Raw genomic sequence first — 12,366 nt, 5'->3', positions numbered from 1 at the left:
TTAAATAGTTGGATTTCCTAAGCATTTATTGAGCACATACTACACTCACAACATAGGGTGAACCCTTGTGGGTATATAAAGATCAAAATGTCATAATGCAAAGGATTTTGTAGAGCTCTATCACTTACTCGCTGGCCTGCATCATTCAGTTCAATCTGTTGAGCTTCAGTTACCTCATGTGTACAAGAGTAGGCATTAGTTTTGTTTGTTTGCTTTAATCTAGAGCCAAGTCACTAACAAGCTCCTTTAATTTGCACAAAATTTCTCATTTCCCCAGTTTACATTTGAGGAAACTGAGAAACTAAGTATAAAGCATATCAGGTTAACATAAAAGTAAAATCTTGGAAAAAGGAAACCAGATATGTAAACAAAAGCTCTAGAGTTGGCCCAGGTTTAAATCAAGCCTCTGTCACTTATCTGAGCTGAAAAATAATTATTTGTTGTGCTTCTGAATCTTCTCAGGAAAATGGTGCAATGACACTTTTCTACCTCATGGAAATGATGTGAGGAATGAAAAGGAAATACAAGTAAAGTGCTAAAAGCAGTGACTGGCATATGTTAGGTGCTCAGTACATTTCACCAGATTAGGGATGAAATTCCCACTTGGTTTCCCAGATCCCATAATCCATGCTGTTTCCAGACATGATCAGGACTTGTAGGATGATTAAATAAAATTACCCTTGGCATTTACTTTCAGTGCCTGACAAGCAGTAAGTACTCAACAAACTTTCATTTATTTATTAAATAAATAGATGCAACTCTTACACTTTAGGAGCTTAGTGGAAAAGTACAAACACCTATTTGCATCCACTCTAAATTTTAATTCCTTCAAGTCACAATGACATTCAGAATCAGCTTGTGAGCAAAACAGGAAGTGCTGCCCTACTGTTTTATTTCATCATTATCTACTTCCAATCAGTATTTCCTAACCAGATCACAACTCTTGTTCACTAGCCTTGGCTCTGACTTTAACCATTTTTAAATTGACTGAAAGATCAGGAAGCCTTCTCTGAAAAAAAAAAATCTAATAACAAGTAGGAAATGATTGACTTAACAAATCGGAAGGCCAATGCCCAAATCGGTTTAAAGCAATAACTCTTATCAGACCTTACTTTGCACTAGGCAGTATGCTAGGTGTTGGACTGTTGTAAAATTAAGGCGGACTGTTTTCTTTTTCTTTTTCTTTTTTTTTTTTGAGGCAGACTGGGGTGGTGTGTTGGGTGAGAAAGAGACATGGGGAAAAAAGGGTGATACATTTCAAAATGAAAAACTCGAGGTGTTCGTAACCCAAAAATTTGTCAGTACTGATAAAGACAGGCCTTCTTAATCTGATAAGAACCAGTATTTGGTAAATTCATAAAAAATGTTTTATTAATGTATAAAATATTAATTTATATTAACGATATAAATGATACACACATAACTTGTACATGAATTTTATTTTAACCTGAAACTACTAATGTATATAGATTCACTAGTCTTATGTCATAGACTGAACACTTTTCCCTGGAGTCCAGATTCCTGCTGGAGTCCTGCTTCCCGTTTCCTTTATAAGCCACGCCCACAGTGAATCATCTATGATTTCCAGCCTAAGTGTCTTTAAAGTGGGTCAGAATGTAAAGATACTTTCAAAACAATACGTGATTAGAATCTAATTAAACTTTTAAAATATTTTTCTGCAGTTTACAGTTGTCTCATTAATACATAATTTGACATTTATATTTTTAATCAACTCTCTTTTTGTAAGTTATTCTAAGATATTCAGGTTAGTTTTCAAAGAAATGATGACTCTCAAGAGTCTGTTGTTATAGTTCTCTGTTTTCTATTTTGTTAGTTAGCAGGTTGGTTAGTTGGTTTATTGATTAGTTCATTCATTTTCTAGAATTCTGTACAATAAACCAAAAGACCAAGACCTTGTTAGCTTGACTTTTAGAAGCTCTAGGGAATCTAACATAAAAGCTTCAGAGAAACTGACCTAAAGAATGTAAAGGTGCCCCTGATCCAAATGATAGAATCCTGATGCACGTCTAGCCCCTATCATAAGCAGAATTGCTGTAAGTTTATGTGTATAAGACTGGATCTAGGAGAAGGTCACTGTTTTTCTCAGATAACCTACTCATTTATTCTTAAGCTATAATCCACAACTATCTGTCTCCTTGTGGGAATCTTGAAGCCCCAAATCTTGAGCCTCCATCTGTCATTTGTTGACCTATTCTTTATTGCTCTAATCTTCTCCTGATTACACTGGGCTCCTTCTTTTATCCCTTCAGAAAACCCAGTGTGATTTGCTCACATGATGTTTTTGTATGAGTTTTAAGTCTATTTGTAACTCTGCTCATCCTCTTATACAAGTAGTTATGCATATTTACATCCCATTAATTTACATAATGCTGAATTGTATCATTAAATAATTGTATAAACAAGTAGAACTGGTATAAACAGGTTGGAGATAAATATAACTGCCCCTTGGTATGCATCCATTTCAAATGCTCTTGGGAGCCCAAGCTGCTTGAAGGCAACAAAGAGAAGCCAGTGGTAAAACAAAGTTAAGGTTAATCTTCAGAGTGAGTTATATGAAGGTTTCATGGAAGTTGTACTAGCTTCTTGAGGCTGCTATAACAAATTACCCCAAACTGGGTGGCATAAAATACCAGAAATGTTCTCACAGTTCTGGAGGCCAGAAGTCTGAAATCAAGGTTTCAGTAGAGTCATGATTCCTCTGGAGGATCTTGAGGAGGATCACTCCTTCCTTGCTTCCTCCAGCTTCTGGTGGCTATGGGCAATCCTTGGCTTCCATGTCTTGTGGCACATCATTCCAATCTCTACTTCCATATTTACATCCTCCTTCTCCTCCATATGTCCCAGATCTCCCTCTGCCTTTCTCTTACAAAGACACTTGTCATCGTATTTAGGGCACACCTGGATAATCTAGGAAAATCTCATCTCGAGATCTTTAATGTAATTACATCTGCAAAGACTCTTTTTCCAAATTACCAAAAGGTAATATTCACAGGTTTCAGGGGATCGATGTGGACATATTTTGGGGAGGTCCTCACACTCAGCCCACTACAGAGGTCTTCTACTATAAAAAGAATCATTCATATTGCTCTACTCCTCTGTTTGAAACACTTCAGAGGCTTTAATCTTGTTTACTCCAGCCAATGTATATGTCATTACCTACTATTCTGATCTCTACCCACATTCTCTTTGTCACTCAACACACCAGCCACATTGACCTTCTTCCTATCTTCAGATATCATATTTGTCTCTATCTCCAGGACCTCTGTTCTTGCTCTTCTTTCTACCTGGAATATTCTTCCAAATATTTTCACACAGCTAGCTGCTTCTCAGCATGTTGGCCTCAGCTTAAGATCATCCCCCATGAGACCTTCTGTGATGGTTTTATATCTGTCAGATACCAACAGGACACAGACAACACATGCAAAACAGGAAAATTTGAGGATTTACTTTTAAGGAGACTATTTATAAACATGAGTATGGGGAAACCCAAGTGATAGTGCAGAGTAGTAATAGTTACCAGAAGCCAGAATGAAGGACAGCTGTGTAGAGTCCTAGGAACAGTAACCTATACACAAAGGACAAAGCCAAGCCAAGGTCACCTTACAGGAAAGCAGCAAAAATAAATAAATATTCAGACTTCATTTTCTTCCAATCGCTATAGGAAGCCAAATCCTCAAGAAACCTTAGGTTACCAATCAATGTAGTCTTCCTGAGTCAGTCTCCTTCCAAAGCAGAGAGAAGGGTAGGGACAGGGGGAGAGTGGATGTGAAGGGGCAGACAAAAGATATCAGTTTCAGTCTGTTTTAGTGTTCCATCACTAGGCACTCTTGGTCATTCCTCCCTGCTTCTTTTCTTTCATAACACTTATTACTACATGAAATTATGCGGTCTTGCTGTTTGTCTGTCTATCCCACACCAATATGTAAGCTGCATGGGGTCAAGAATTTCTCTACATCATTCATCGCTCTATCCCTGTTGCTTAGAACTGTGTATGGTATACATTAAATATTTGATAAATATTGTATAGGAGTTTAAATAAATCAATCCATATAGGTATTAGTCAGTGTTATCCAGTGAAGCAGAACCAATAAGATGTGTATACAGAGAGATTTATTTTAAGGAATTAGTTCACATGATTATGGAACCTAGCAAGTCCAAAATCTGTAGTTCAAGTTCAAAAGTCCTCTACTAGCAGAATTCTCTCTTGCTGGGGGGGTGGGGAAAGGGGAGATCAGTCTTTTGTTCTATTGAAGCTCTCAACTGATTGGTTGAGGACCACACACATTATGGAGGGCAATCTGTTTTACTCAAAGTCCACTGATTAAAATGTTAATCTCATTAAAAACACTCTCACCAGAACATCCTGAATAATGTTTGACCACATATCTTAGCACTGTGCCCAGCCAAGTTTACATATATAATTAACCATCAGAATACCACATGACATTAACAAACAGCTAGGTTACTTTATTTTCAGATCCCTGAGAAATATGTATATCATATCTTCTAACTCCAATTTTACACATACTGACTGAAACTCAGATAAATAAATGGTATATCCAGTGGTAACCAATTTAGTAATTTCAGAACCAGAATTCTTTGTACATTATCAGTATTAAAAGGAACATTTTTGAGTATTTACTATGCTTACTACATGTATTATCTCATATATTGTTTCATCTCTTCCCAAGGTATTATAAGTATCTTTGCTTTCCAGATGTGGAAAATTAAGCTTAGCATGATTAAGTAACCTGTGCAAGATATACTGGTTATTTACCTCTTCTGCCTAGAAAACTGCATTGTATCCACCCACCAGTTATGGAAAGAGTTATCTCAAGAAGTAGACCTCCTAAATTTTTTTTTTTATTAATTTTGTAAGTGAAATAGGGAGCATTTTCTTTTTTCTTTTTTTTTAATTTTTATTTATTTTTATTTTATTTATGGCTGTGTTGAGTCTTCGTTTCTGTGCGAGGGCTTTCTCTAGTTGTGGCAAGCGGGGGTCACTCTTCATCATGGTGCACGGGCCTCTCACTATCGCGGCCTCTCTTGTTGCAGAGCACAGGCTCCAGATGCGCAGGCTCAGTAATTGTGGCTCACAGGCCCAGTTGCTCCGCAGCATGTGGGATCTTCCCAGACCAGGGCTCGAACCTGTGTCCCCTGCATTGGCAGGCAGATTCTCAACCTCTGCACCACCAGGGAAGCCCCCTAAATTTTTTAAAAAATTTTAAAATTTAAAAATGCATTGAAGAAATGACAGACAAAATTTATGGAAACTTACTTTTTCCTCTGTTACCATACCACTGGTTGAACTTGTTACTGAACTGAACTTGCGTCTGCTCACCCACAACACAACAAAGCCAATTTACAGACACCAGGTTGTGGTGAAGGAAAGTATAGCATTTATTGAAAGACCCAGAAAGGAGTACAGGCAGCTCGTGCTCAAAAGACCCAAACTCCCCAATGGCTTTCAGGAGAACATTTTTAAAGGCAACATTTGGAGGTGAGGGCTGCAGGATTCATGATTTTCTTCTCGTTGGTTGGTGGTGAGCTAGCAGGATGATGTTTCATGAATCTCAGTCATCAACATTCTGATTCCAACCAGCCAGGGGTCTCTGTGCTTGTGTTCAGCACGTGTTCAGCACGTGGTCACCATCCTCCACCTCGGGAGGGAAGGGTCTTAGTTCCTGAAGAACAACTCAGATATCCATCAGATTGCCATGTATATCCCTTCAGGAGGAACTAGGACTCTGTTTTATTGCTGAACTATTGTCATTACTTTTCTTGTTTAAATGCTTGTCCCTAATTAGTAAGTGCTTGAGTCTGCTCTTTGGAACTCAGGGAAGGCCTAGGACACTAAAGTCTTTTTCTGTAAACAAGAAACGGGGGACATGGTGGGTGTTTTGTACCTGGGAGGGCCCTCCCTCCTTTGTTTCACCCCCCCTTTTCTTTGATACCACTGGATTCTGAGGGGACAAGAAAGAGAGTGAAGTTTTGGATAGAGAAGTTAACTATAAACTCAGCTGAAGAACTCAATTTTAGGGGGACTTGGTTTCAAACTAAATTTCTGACCAGATGAGACATTTTCAGCTTTCTCTATGTAAGTGACTTTTACCAGAAAAATTTCTCAATACAATGATGTTTTTGAAGCACACACTGAGGAATATTGCCCTTTTACCTACTGATTATGCCACTGAAAAGGAGACTTCTCAACTCTCACTTGGGAAATCTGGCACTGTCTGATAAACCTCTGGGTATTTGTGAACTATAATTTAGATTTAGAAGCCAAACAATGCTAATAGTAATTGTTAAGCAGCCATAAAGAAGAGGTGTACTACAAAGAGGTGAATTAGTCACAACATCAGCTGCACTGCTCTTACAATTAAAATAAATTTGCATTATAGCATGTCTAGAGATATAGGTTTAATATTGCCAGATGCAGGAAGAAAGCTAAAAACAAAAAAGGAGCAATTAATGAATAATCTTCTCCTTTGACTCAGAATGCTTACTAAATAAATAAATAAATAAATAAATAAATAAATAAATAAATTGCTGACTATTAGTGTTTAGGGTGAGGAAAACTTTACCATTATTTACTTATTGATAAATCACCTAATTGTTTCCCAGTGACATTTGAAGCAAGTTATAGTGCAAGGATATATGGGAAAGATGATTAAAATCTCAGGAGCGAGGAATAAAGAGAGAGAAAGTTAAAAGAAGTGGATGAAAAGAAATCTTGTTCAGGCTCAGCAGAGATTAAGAAATTTTAATGAAGAAATTTTAATTAAGAAATGTCTTCTGTTTATACTTGTACTAGTCAGCTCGGACTGCCATATCAAAATGCCACAGGCTGGGTGGCTTAAACAACAGAAATTTATTTCTCACAGTTCTGGAAGGTAGAAGTCCCAGATCAAGGTCTGAGAGGGTTGGTTGATGGTGAGAGCTCTCTTCCTGATTTGCAGAGAGTACCTTGTCCTCACATGGCTTTTCCTCTGAGCTAGCAGAGAGACATCTCTCTCCTCTTTTTCTTATGAGGTAACCAATTCTATAGGAATAAGGCTCTACCCTTATACCCTCATTTAACCTTAATTACCTCCTAAAAGACTTCATTTCAAATACCACCACATTGGAGGTTAGGACTTTAACTTATGAATTTTGAGAGGACACAATTCAGTATGTAGCAATGCATTTAACATTTAACTGTAAAATATATCGTTACCCCTTAGTCCTGCACTTCTTGAAAATTCAAGATTAGGCTTTTCAGGCCAGCTTTGCACTCTTAGCCCTAACTTCCTACCTCTGGGTTCTGGTACCCTCCACTGGGCATCCATGGATCTCTGGCTTATACCTTATAGCTTATTTCATTGTGTCTCCTTCTCTAGAACCTTAGTCTGCAATAAATGATAAGATTCTGATAGTAGGGACTGTCTTACTTGTCTTGAATTCATTCACTCAGGTAGTCACTTCATTATCAAATATGCATTGACTTCCACTATGTGCCAGAGACTATCTTCAAATAAACTTCTCACCAAGTCTTATATTCCTGCCCTCATGGTGGTTACATTTTGCGGAATAGGGATGGTGAGAGTGAATGACAGTCAAAAACAATTAAACTGACAGATAAGAGAAATATTTTTGCTCAGTAAGTTCAAAGAAGTTATTAAATTAGTGACTGTGATAAAGAGTAATGGGAATTCTCGACAATATTCATGGAAGAACTCTTTGATGTTAAATTACATTTAAGCTGAAGTCAAAAATGATAAAGCAACCACCCCTGCAAGGAGCTGTTTGCTTATGTTCCAAGAAGAAGAAACAGCATGTACAATATCTTAACATGGGAAATAATTTGGTATATTGGAAAAGATGACCAAAGGTCTGGGTGGCCAATTAAGTTTAAATAGGATAAAATGACAGAGTAAATTTGGAGAAGTAATCAAGGACCAGGTCACAAAAAACACGTAACACAGTTTGGTATACAACAGGAGCTTATAAACATAGAGTAAATGAACAAAAATATCCAAAGTGGGTGGTCAGTGTGACCAAAAAAGGGTGATTTGGAGATGTAATAAAACAACAGGCCCTTACCAAATATCCTAGAGCAGATCTCAATGTCTACACAAGGAAGGATGGAGACATAGTACTAAGCCCAGCATCATCCAGGGCCCATGACATTGGAGGCACTCAACAATGTCAATCATTCTTCCTTCCTTCCATACTCCATCCATATATACTCTACTCTGCCCATTTTTACCCTTCACAGTTAGATGGTATATTTCTCTATAGACATACTTCTTAGTAGAAGGCAAAAAAACAATTATTATTTTTCTATGAAATCACACTATCCTTAAAGAAAAAGACTAAACTAACACTTAAGCCTTATCAGATCCTCCCTGTTAATTTAAACTAATAAGCACTGAATCCCTATTAGGTGCAAAAGATGTTGCTGTCTGCTACAGGAGTTGTAAAGGTGCACAAGCCACTGTCTCCGTTTTTAAGGAATTGATCATATAACCCACCTCCCTGCCAGGCCAAAATTCTACTTCCAATAAATATACAAATGCATGGGGTCCAATAAAGACCTGTCAAATGGCAACTGAATGGATGGGTATATAAAGCAATTTGGAGATATAATGAAACCACAGGCCCCTGCCAAATATCTCAGAGCAGACCTCAATGTCTGACCAAACGAAGGTTTCTACTAAATGTTAGATGAGAGAATAATATATAAACTATGCCTCCCCTCCCCAAACACACACACCATTCATAGGGTAATGTTAGTATAGTATGTGTGCTCATAAATTCTGACAATTTAATTTTCAAATTATGTGTCCTAGTCAATTTTCTTTTTTAAAAATTGCATATAAGAAGAATTTAGGTGGAGTAATGGTACTAATTATTGAATGATAGCTCTGTGAGGCTAATAACAATTGATGTCATTTAATTTATCAAACAAGCAATAAATCAAAACACACTGACCAGAAGCACAATGTATCTGATTTCTTCACTGAGACTCAATAATTCTATTTACACGTGAAAAATAATACATAAAGAAAATTGGAATTTTAAGATTTCCCTCTACAAGTTCTCTTTAAAAGACAATTCTGTTCACGTAGCTGTAATTTTGCCAATATCAACAATTCCAATAGCATTTTTTGGAAGGGTGATTTTGGCACAGCTTGGTTCAGACTAAGTAAGTACTGTATGATGTTTATACATTATAAAATAGGCATGTTTCTCAGGGACGTAAACCTGGGCTGTGAGATGTCATCATGTATTTGTTGATAGAGAAATCAACACCGTAATTAATTAGATCTGGTAGAGCCATCAGCTGGCTCACCTGCCCCCACAAAACTGGTTCCAAGAATCTCTCTCTTAGTCAAATCCTGTTCTTGTTCATTATTTCCTTTCAGCTGAGCAGAGATAGAAGTCAGGAGCCCTTACCTTAAACCAGTGTGCATGTTAACGTGCTGGCTATGCTTTGGGTGGATAGTTTAGAACTAAAATATCTATCCCCTTCCTTTTGAAGTCCGTAAGAGATGGCAGCTTTGCATTAAATACTTTATCTTCTTCCATCCTCACAACAGCCATGAGACTTAGACTGAACACAAAATCATGTGCTATTTTTCAGATGAGGATGCAGGTCTGAGTGGCCTGGTAACTAGTAGCTAGCAGATTGGTCTAGAGGGCTTACAGAATAGATTTTGAGAATCTTTATTTTCACACACTTCACCCTTGGAGTCATCAGTTCTTTATTTTCCCAATTGCACAGCTTCAAGCAGAGATCTGTTTTTATTCCTTCTGAGGGAGGACCTCTCTGCCATCACTTAATTATAAATCCTGCACGTGATCTCATTTCAAAAGACTGGCAAACTGCAGTCATTTTTAAACCCAGTGGCAGACATTATCATAGAAATCTTTATGAGTGATGAAGAAAGAAACTATTAAAAAGGGAAAGTGGAGAGAAAAACTGAAGTGAAAAAAGGCTCTTATATCATCCCCAAGAAAAATGCTTCAGTTATTACATAAAAAAGAGGCAGTTTGATGCTGGCACAAAAGAATATGGGAGGGATACTAAGGCAATCAGTGAAAAGAAATATTAGAATTTCCAGGACAGGTGGCTACACATACCTTTAAAATAGTAAGGGAAAAATTCTTCTTTCACTTTTGTTAGAGGGAATATCACTGAAATATCTTTATAGCATGTATATATATTTTATTTGTTAATTTTTCAATTTTAAAAACAGTATCCCAAAATGATTTAAATTACTTGAAATAAAGGGAAGAAAGTCACTTATATTTTCATCTCCTAACCATAGCTGTTTTCATGTCCATATCTCTTTCTTGTCTTTATATATAAATGTACCACTGTTTAATATAACACTCTTCAAAAAGGTCATAGAATACTTGTATGGTCTATGCTTCAGAAAGTTCAGTTAAATAATGAATTAAGTTGTTCATTTTGTCTCCATTAGATTCACTTACTTTACAACTCACCCAATATTTTATCCATGGTGGAAAAAAAATGAAGTTCCTTATATTGAATAGGAAGGAGGGGGTAATGAGTACCAACTGGCATTCTATCAGGGTTGCTGTTGGGTGATTGTCCACTGAGCCTAGGAGGAAGCTAACCAATTCTGAGTACTTATCATGAGTCAGGAATTGAGCTAAGAAAAATGTTCAAGTAAGTATACATTTATGCATAATTTCACATACTTCTGGACATATATGTACTATTAATCCTACTTAGTCATAGTAAACTATATTTTTGAATGATACATGATAATGATAAATATTTCCTTTATGAAAATAAAGTCTCAAAACTAACTTATTTTAGGACAAAGAATTTGATTTGAGGAAGCATAAGACTGTCTTGGGAGGATATCTCCTCTACTAAAACAAACCCAATTTTTCCAAAAAAGAAACACCAATAATAACCTCATCACTGATGTTCTGTCTTGTACATGATTCTTAACCTCTCTATAGTTCTGTCCTTAAACAGAACAAGTCTTGCCTCTTAAGGCATTATCTGCCCCATACAGTGCCAAGGGCTTCCTCAAAATTTTGAGTTCCCTTTGACATTATAGAGATGGGAGTGCCTTGCCTGACATGAGCCTACACCAGATCTGTGTGATTTCTCCCACTTGGGAGCTCTTTGACCTTCTATTCTTCCCAAGGATATAACCAATGCACCTGGGAACACCAGTACTTTGCCTCCAGGTTTGCTTGAGGTTGGGATTCTTGTTCTAGGAGGACGGCTGGTGAGGGCCCTTTAAGGTACCAATGCTGAATTTGTCTCATGGAATCACAAGACATTGGACCATCATAAGAGTACTGACCTGCTGATAATCGTCTCACAATATACCTGTAAATAAATCCCAAAGAATTCAACAAAAAGAAAAAAAATCACACACAAAGTACCTGGAAGATTAAATAACTTAATGTCTATCAATTGTTTGGATCTGCATACAAGCTAAGAATAAATGTAATGAAATAAGCAGAAGTGTTCTAAAAAGTTAAGTACAAAAAGAAAAATGCTTTTTAGAAAGCTAAATGAATGAAATTCAAAGAAAAAAATAGCAAATAAGTGTAATAGTTATGTTAAAGAGTTATTTTTCGTAATGAATAAATAGCTATGTAGATCAAATTTTAAGGGGAAAATCAACAAGTTCAGTAGACAAATGGTAAGGATCACAGAGGCTTCATAAAATAGGAAATATCAATGATAATAATATTGAGCACTACACATTGATTTAAGGATGCCAAGGTAAAAGTAATAGAAGTTTGTCTCTCAAATTGCATCTATTGGAAAAATGGCAATTCTCAGTGCTGGCAAGTATGAAGTAACAAGGGCATTTTAATAGTCTACTATAAGTAGACTAAGAGTCAACAGAGTTGATAAATAGAGTTTAATGTGGGAAATATATGTTTAAAGAGATCCACATCAATATTTTTTATAGAACAAAAACCTGAAATGTTGAAAAAATATGAAAATAACTAGAGTACTTTCACATATTAATATTATGCAGCCTTTAAAATGGTGTTTACAGTAACCTGTCAGTCACTTGATTTTACTTTTTTATGCAATGTTAGGTGATAGACACAGAATATAGTTGTGAATAACATGCATAAAATTTAGACAGAAATGCCTTAGAATATATTTTGAAATGGATATTTTTACATCATGTGTTCTTAAACTTGAGTGCAACTAAGAAACTTGTCTAAAGTGCCTATTCCTGGTCTACAGTCCTAAAATTTCTGATTCAATGAATCTGAAGAGGAGGCACAGAAAGAATTTGCGATTTTTTTCTTTTGGCACTGAGATATCATTTTTCCAGTTTTATTGGCATA

Source organism: Balaenoptera borealis, assembly GCF_965194805.1.
Source record: "Balaenoptera borealis genome assembly, chromosome: 4".
Classification (NCBI taxonomy): Eukaryota; Metazoa; Chordata; class Mammalia; order Artiodactyla; family Balaenopteridae; genus Balaenoptera; species Balaenoptera borealis.
Note: the sequence above shows the minus strand (reverse complement) of the source record.